Below are 9,281 nucleotides of genomic sequence, written 5' to 3'. Positions count from 1 at the left end.
TAAAATATATCCTCAAGACTTCTTAAAGGAAAAGAGCAGTTTCCTTCAGAAGAGTTGCATAAACAATGCCTAGTCATACAATATTCTGAATTGCCTTTAGACGTTACTGCTTGTGCTTCTGGAACTAAAACATTTTTATTGAAAAATTATTGTCATGGAATGAATATCCTGGAATACTATTTGGGCTGTTTTGGGACTTTGTATATTTTACTTTTACAAAATTTTATTCACCTATTTTCTGTCTTTAATTTTAACAAGTAACTTATAACTCATTCCAGTCTTTTAAATGACAGAAATAATATTAATAAAAAGTTTATTATATTGACATAAGAAATACATTTTGACACATTGCTAAATGATTCGAAAAGACACATATCTAACGGACTGTCTCTCAAGTTATGGTCCCAAGACCAGCAATATCAACCTCACCTGGAACCTACTGAATGAAAAACTGGGGATAGGACCCACCAATCTGTTTTCATAAGCCTTTGAGGTAATTGTGATGGAAGTTAAAATCTGAGAACAATTTATGTTAATGTGTTATATCTATATGATGTTTAGTAAAGTATTCATAATATTGCATTGAATGGCATTTTATCCCTTTTTGAAAACTTATTATAATGTTGTAATCTATTACTCTTTTTTCCATAGTAATCCATCTGTCACACAAACTTTTCATGAGAAATTTAAATTGGCATTGCACTGAGTTGTTCTAAAAGCTTATGAGTAACAATAATATACTAAAGTACAGGAAATAAGTAAGTTATAAAGAATACAATAATCTTGATTAACATATTACCTACACAAAAAGCATATGATTCTATTTTATAGAGGATAAATGATAGCTTAAGCCAATATGCCTGACAAACATATATATATATGAAAAACATAACATGACAGTATATATTTGCCAAAATTTTTAAATCATACACTTAAAATTGTTTAATTATATGTAAATTATATCTCAATAAGTGATTAAAATGTAAAGTATTACTTTACCATAAAACATAAACTCCTTTCTCCCATATTTATACATCTCCACAGAAATTCCTTTTGTCCTGAGTTAAATGTTATTTCTAAATTATATCATAAATTTATCAACCCAGATAAGCCAACCAAAGGCAGTCCTGGAAACATTCCAAATCTGATAAGTAATTTAGATTTGAAGATGCCAATAGTAAAGTAAGCTGACCTAAAGAAGTTAAACCCTAGCCATTTCAGAGGAATCAGGATTTTTTTCTATCTCTTACTGATGGTAACATAATGAACCCATAAACGGAGAGATCAGCACTTTCCTTAATAAGAACAGAAAAGTTCTTATAGTACATAAACTATTTAAGCATTGTCATCTACTTTGTGACACAAAAAATGTGCCTATAGGGAATGCATGGGCTTTTAAGTCAGAGGAAGATAACATTTAACACAGTCTCCAACATGTAATAATTTTGGTCAAATTACTAAATCACTTTCAGCCTTCATTTTCATATTTGTATGTTAAGACTAAATGGATTAACATTAGTGTAGTATCTAGCATAATAGTAGGTACTCAACAAGTGGATAACATCACTATTTTTCTTTAGCTGGTGCCAAGTGACTCTCTAGTTCTTACCATCTTCATTAATCCTGATATAACATGATTGACAATTGCATTCTATTCTTCTCCCACATCCTCAAATAGGGATAACTCAAAACCTTGGACTGGTAGGCTTGGTGGGGAGAAAGCAGGTAGGTGAGAGCAAGTTTCCTGCCTTCAGTATTTTCTGTGCCCAAATTCCAGGGCCAATGAAATGGATACCAATTCATGGGGTTATTGCTGAAATTGCTGCTGGGCTCCTGAAGTCCATGGAATCAGAACAATTTCCATGTAGAAAGAAATAAAAAGCTGCTTCCAACCTCTAGGCGATCTATGCCCATAGATAGCCAGAACTTGAATGGAGATAATCTACCCAGCCATACCCCTGGGAATTCCAGGGGATACTTGGACAGCCTCATTCAGTCTTTTCATTAACCTTGCAATAACTGCATCTCCATAGTCTACATAATGAAGTTTGTGGACTCTGCTTATTACAATATGATGAAGTTTTACTCTATGTTATAATATATTAATCATCCCATTTTATTTTCTGTTTCTCTGATGCTTTCACATGTTGGGGACTTGCTGACCCTAGAGAGACTGCCTCTCCCAGGGCTAAATTAATTCTTAGAAATAGTAAAAGACTCACCATTGAGCATGGCTTTTATATGCAAAATAACCAATTCAGAGCCCATACTCATACCTCCTTCATAGGGTTCTTAAACTCTAAACCACTATTTTTCTGATCTATTCACCCCTTGCCAAGTGTCAGAAAACTAGAAACAGTCTCTATACTGGAAGCCCCCTGAAATTACTTAAACTTGTCAATCCTAACCCTGCTTATCTTGCCTTGCCTTGTTTTTCCCAAGAAATTACGTTAACAGTTCTTGCCCACATTTCCCCCTCATTCCCTGGGCCTCCTGACTGATGCTGGTGCCTCCCTGTGTGGTCTCCTGTATGCCCTGGTATATATACCTCCTCCTCCTGGGAATTGTGAGTAACAAACTATCTTTCCAATGGTAATGGTCTCATGATCTGTTGGCCTCACCATATGTGAATAATAATAAAATCTATACTTTAAAACAAATAAAATGTGAAAAGATATTTAACCAGTACCTCTCAAACTTCAATGTGCAAAAGAATCACATGTATCTCTTGTTAAAATACAAATTCTGAATCAACAGATTTGAAGTATGGACTTGCATTTCCAACAAGGTAATACCAAAGCTTCTAGTGAATAGACCACACTTTCTGTAGCAAAGTAGTAAACTAGATGCACCCAGTATTAATATTCTGTTGCAAGTGATTTTTGTGCTATTTTTACCTCTTCACAGTTTCCTTCCTTATACAATCAATTTTTTTTTTTAAAAGCCTACCTAAAAAGCTGTTCTGGGATAATATGAGGTAATATGAATAAAACAACAAATGTTAAGCTATAAATATACATAAAGCTATGAAAAGAATAAACGATCATGTAAATTATTCAGAATATAAACTCCTGTATTTCACCCTTAAATAGTATGGAAATAGCAATTTACATTTGGAATGCTTGTTACAGATTTTTTAAATACCTGTTTATTAAAGTAAATATCCAAAGATCACTTCCCTTTGACATTGTCAATATCATTTGTTATTTTCAAAGGAAGTTGAAAGTAATAAAATTAAAGCTCTCTAAACATACAGATAGTATTGGTAGCCCTCAAATTCAGAAAAATTGTCTTGAAAATTAAATGTGCTTTTGAGGTTTTGTTGCCCAAAGCACAAAGTGATTCAGTGTATAACTAGTTAACTCTTGAACAATGCAAGGGTTAGGGGCACAAAACCCCATACAATAAAAAATCCACGTATAACCTACTGTTGACTAGAAATCTTACTGATACTAGAAGGTCAATTAACACATTTTTGTTTGTTATATGTATTATATACTGTATTCTTACAAAAAGATTTAAAAAACAAATTTCTAAAACATTTAAATACTACAAGTGTTTTAATAACTTCAGAAGCACAAAGAAATTTTAAAATATTTTGCTCACTATGGGGTTGTTCTTTCCAAAATGTCTAAAGTTCTGCATAATGAAATCATTTAAATCTTTACATTCTAGGTAACAAGTATTTCAGCATTATCCCAAATAACTATAATAATTTAATTTTCCTGACTTGTTATGTAATGAATTATAGAAGTAGCAGTAACATAGTGCTCTTCAAAACAATGAGAGCATATTTATGACTGAGAAAACTGTTTAATTAGTCTCCCTTTTCAAGATTAATTACCTGCCAGTTAGTTAAATCATCCTTCTGAAAACACATTTCTTGTGGTAGTCATTTATAAGTATTATAAATTAAGGATACTAGGTACTATAAATCTTGAAAAAAATTAAATGTCATATTCGTTATGTTGAAAAGAATAAAAACAGTCTGCATTTCAATAAAAGTGCTCAGAACCTGTATTCAAGAGAAAATGTTTTGTGAAGGGTTTGGAGTCACTAACTTTGATTAAGTTGTACATTAAATTTAGTTCTTAATTAAAAGGTGAAATATGTCCTCTATACCATAATGCCATTCTTCACTTAATATTGCTTAAAATATTGCTATTTTGAGTTTTTAGAATTTTTTTCTTTTTCATATAAGAGGCCAAAAGCGTATAGTGAATTTGAACCAAAAAGCACCAAATATTAATGTTATAACTCAAAGAAAGACACAAGCTATTTTTAATCTTCCATTTCAGTTCTGTTTAAAGTGATTATTAATTTTCAGTCTGTGGGGACTTCGGTGTGGTAAAACTCATTCATACTATCACAAAAATAAATTTGCCTCTAGAAAATATAAAACGTAATTCAATAAATACTATTAGCATTACTAAAGCTCAAATAAGGTATTTTCCAATAATTCATTATGCATCAAGCCAGCTAAGTCTAATGGTAATTAGGTGCCTACTGCAGAAACTATTTACCCATTATGTTCTGTTCCGTTAAATGTTTGGGAAAAGCTCTTAAAATGATACAGTCAGAAAACAGAGATCCCAAAGCCAGATAAGGACACTACAAGAAAACTACAGGCCAATATTCCAGATGAATACCAATGCAGAAATTCTTACCAAAATACTAACAAACCAAATTCATTACTACATTAAAAGGGAGGATGCCTGGGTGGTTCAGTCGATTAAGCAACTGACTTTGGCCTAGGTCATGATCTTATAGTTCCCGAGTTTGAGTCCCACACAGGCTGTGTGCTAACAGCTCAGAGTCTGTAGCCTGTTTCAGATTCTGCATCTTCCTCTCTCTCTGCCTCTCCCCCACTCACACTCTGTCTCTCTCTCTCAAAAATAAACATTATTTTTTTTCTTAAAATAAAGATTATATACCACAGTCAACTGGGTTTTATCCCTGGAAATGCAAGGATGATTCAGTATACCCAAATCAATAAATGTGATATACCAAATTAATAGGATGAAAGATAAAAATCATAGAATACTTTCAATAGATAAGAAAAAAAAAACATTTGGCCAAATTCAATAACCATTTATGATAAAACTGTCAACACAGTAGAACAGAAAAAACATACTTCAACATAATAAAAGCCATATATGACAAGCCCACAGCTAACATCAAAATCAACAGTGAGATATCAAATCTTTACTTCTAAGATCAAGAACAAGGCAAGCATGCCAACTGTCACTACTCCTATTCATTGTAATACTGTAAGTCATAGTCTGAGCAATTTGGCAAAAAAAATAAATAAAAGGTAGCCAAATAAGAAAGGAAAAAATAATGTTATCTTAATCTGCAAGTGAAATGATCTTAGATATAAAAAATCATAAAAACTCCACCAAAATACTCTTAGAACTAAACAATAAATTCAATAAAATTTCAGAATACAAAATCTACATATAAAAGTCAGATGAAGCCAAGGTCTACAAAATCCTAGAGTAAAACTGGCCTAGTAGTTGGCTTATACTGTCCTTGTCCTAAAGGTGGTGAGAAAGGTCTTTTGCAGATAAGAAAGAGATTTAGTAAATTTTGGTGGACTCTCAAAGAATATAATTTACCCATCTTTATAAATACTGCTCTTAAAATGTAGTGAGAGCAGTTTCTTCAGTGAGTTTCCTAGTAATCTGAATGAATAGCTAAATACTAAAGGCTTTTAAAAATTTCATACAAGATTCCTGAAGAATATTTTTAGACAGACGTTCAAGCCTTGAAATTAATCAGTTGGGATGCCTGGGTAACTCAGTGTGTTAAGCATCCAACTTTGGCTCAGGTCATGATCCCATGGTTCTTGAGGTCAAGTCCTCCATCAGTCTCTGTACTAACAGTTCAAAGCCTGAAGTCTGCTTCAGATTCTGCATTTCCCTCTCTCTCTCTCTGCCCCTCCTCAGTTCATATTCTCTCTCAAAAATAAACATTAAGAAAAGTTTATAGAAATCAATTAGTTGTTTATGACTTAACCCTGTAAAACAAAATCAAGAAAAGTTACATAATTAAGAATAGTACTGCATTTATGAAATAATCAGGAAGAACCTAATAATGTTTTTTATAATAAAAATAATCTTTGGAAATAATTTATGATGACAAGGAGAGATATTAGCAGGAAAATTTATCAAAGATTTTGTAAAAAAACAGAAGAAATTACTGGATTTTGTTTTCTGTATAGTTCTAGAATTTCAAAAGATGCTCTTAGGTATTATCAGAATTCATAAAAATGTGCACCATGATTACTGCTGTGTTGAGTAGGTTAATTTACATCTTTGTGATTTTCTTTCTAATTCCAAATCCCAACTGTTCATTTCTGGCTTATAAGAAAAGAATTGATGCCTGTATATTAACCTTGTATCCCGCAACCTTGCTATACTTGCTTAATATTCAGGAGAGTTCTCTATAGATTATGGATTTTCTCATAGACAATCATGTTTTCTGTAAACATAATTTAATTTCTTTTCAATCTGTATACTTCTAAAAAACAGCTTCATTTTGTTATTGATTCCTTATTAACTGTGGTCTGAGAGCGTATTTTGTATGTATATCAATCTAATTTGTTAAGTTGTGCTTTCTGGCTTAGAATGTGCCTTATCTTCATGAATATTTATGTGAAGTTCAAGAGATTACGTATTCTTCCATTGTTGGAGGAAATATTCTATAATTACAAATTGGATCAAGCTGACTGATAGTGAGTGCAGTTCCACTACAGCCTGAGTTTTCTACCTGTTGGATCTGTCAATTACAGACAGAAGAATGTTAAAGTCTCTTATAATAGTGATTCAACCATTTTTCTTCTCAGTTCTACCCATTTTTACTTCATGCATAGTGATTTCTCTTTTATTAGTTGCACATGCATTATAAATTGTTGTGTCCTCTTAGAGAATCAGCCCCTTCATTATTATATAATGTTCTTCCTTATCCTAACAATCTTATTTATTCTGAAGTCTGCTTTGCAATTACTATAGCTACTCCAGCTTTCATGATTAGTGTTACCATGCTATACACTTCTCCATCTCTTTACTTTCAAATTCTTTGATTTTTAATTTTTTTTATTTTTTTTTTTTATTTATTTCTGAGAGAGGGAGAGAAACAGCATGAGCAGGGGAGGATCAGAGAGAGAGAGATACAGAATCTGAAACAGGCTCCAGGCTCTGAGAAGGCTGTCAGCACAGAGCCCGACATGGGGCTCAAACCCATGAACCGTGAAATCATGACCTGAGCCTAAGTCGGACGCTCAATCGACTGAGCCACCCAGGCACCCCTCTTTACTTTCAAAGTCTTTGAATCTTCATATTTAAAGCAAGTTTCTTGTAGGTAAGATATATTTGTCTATAGTCGGCTCATTAATTCATATCAAATTGGTATAGCTAAAACACCTATATTTAAAATAATTATTGCTATATTTATATAAATATTTGTAAGTTTTTTATTTCTTAACATTTGATGCCCCCCTTTTTACCAATATATGATTCACGAGTAAATATTGCATACATTCAAGGTACAAAACATGATGTGTATATATTGTGTATATAATACACACATATATATTCACACAGTCAAACATATTCACACACATATTCACACACACACACACACACACACACAGACATATACATACATTGTGAAGTGATCACCACAATCGAGGTAATTAACATGTCTACCATGTCCATAGTTAAATTTTTTAGTATGTGAGAACAATTATGATCTAATCTTTTGGAAAACGTCAAGTATAAAATACATTATTATCAACTATATTTGTCATGCTGTTAATTATATCTGATGCACAAAGTTTGTACCATTTGGGGCATCTGGCTGACTCACTCAGAAGAGTGTATGACTCTCAATCTCAGGGTCATGAATTTGAGCTCCATGTTGTAGATAGAGATTACATAAAAATACAATCTTAAAAAAAAATTCTATTCTGGGGCGCCTGGGTGGCTTAGTCGGTTAAGCGGCCGACTTTCGCTTAGGTCATGATCTCGCGGTTTGTGGGTTCGAGCCTCGCGTTGGGCTCTGTGCTGACTGCCAGCTCAGAGCCTGGAGCCTGTTTCAGTCTGTGTCTCCCTCTCTCTCTGACCCTCCCCTGCTCACGCTGTCTCTCTCTCTCTCTCCTAGAAATAAATAAAACATTTAAAAAAAAATTCTATCCTTAATCAACATCTTTTCTGTTCTTTCAGCCTCCAGCACCTGGTAACCAATATAGACTGCTACTATTATTTTGACTTTTTATATTTCATATATAAGTGAAATCATGAATTATTTGTCTTTGTGCTTGGTTTATTTCACTTAGGATAATGTACTCTAGATTATCCATGTTATCACAAATGGCAAGATTTCGTTTTTAAAGGCTGAATAAAATTATATCATGATTGTTCTTTATCTGCTGTCCTGTGACAGGCACTTAGGTGGCTTTAGTCCATATTCTTTATCCATTGTCCACTGACAGATACATAGGTTGTTTCCATATCTTGGCTATTGTAAATAATGCTGCATTAAACATAGGAGTACAGATCTCTCTCCAAGACATTGATTTTATTTCCTTTGAATGTATATCCAGAAGTGAGACTGCTTTTTAGTTTGATGTAGCCTCACTTGTTTATATTAGCCTTTGTTACAAAAGCTTTTAGTGTAAAATAAAAAAAAAAAAAAAATTACCACCAATACTAATATCAAGGAGCTTCTAGACATGTTTCCTTTTAGGAATTTTATGATTTCAGTCTTATATTTAATTACCTAATCCATTTTGGTTTGTTTTTGTGTATGATGTAAGAGGGTTATAATTTTATTCTTTTGCATGTGGATATTCAGTTTTCCCAACACCATTTTAAAAGGGAATATCCTTTCCCCTTTGTGTATTCTTGGCATCTTTTCCTAAGTTTAGTTAACTCTATGTACAAGGATTTATTTCTGCATTCTCTATTTCATTCCACTGGTTTATATATCTATTTGTATAACAGTACCATACTATTTGTTTAGTATGGTCTTGAAATATATTTGAAATTAAGAAGTGTGCTACCTGCATCTCGGTTATTCTTGCTAATACTGTTGTTTTTTAATTTGAAGTCTTTGTCATCTCATTCCATTTCAGGGCTTCTCTTTTTTTTTATTTCTGAGAAAAATGACATTGGAATTTTGATAGAGATTATGTAGAATCTGCACATCAATTTAAGCAATAAGGATATTTTAACTATTCATTCTTCCAATCCATAAACATGGGAAATTCCTGTATGTGT

General features: G+C 32.6%; 1 pseudogene; it reads left to right on the top strand.

Moving 5' to 3' along the window:
* Positions 1–1,264: 1,264 nt before the first annotated feature.
* On the top strand, positions 1,265–1,378 carry LOC120224651 (annotated as a pseudogene).
* Positions 1,379–9,281: the final 7,903 nt, after the last annotated feature.

The sequence above is a fragment of the Hyaena hyaena genome, unplaced genomic scaffold, assembly GCF_003009895.1.
Source record: "Hyaena hyaena isolate Hyena2069 unplaced genomic scaffold, ASM300989v1 scaffold_1215, whole genome shotgun sequence".
NCBI lineage: Eukaryota > Metazoa > Chordata > Mammalia > Carnivora > Hyaenidae > Hyaena > Hyaena hyaena.
Note: the sequence above shows the minus strand (reverse complement) of the source record. Positions and strands in the feature narration are given on the sequence as shown.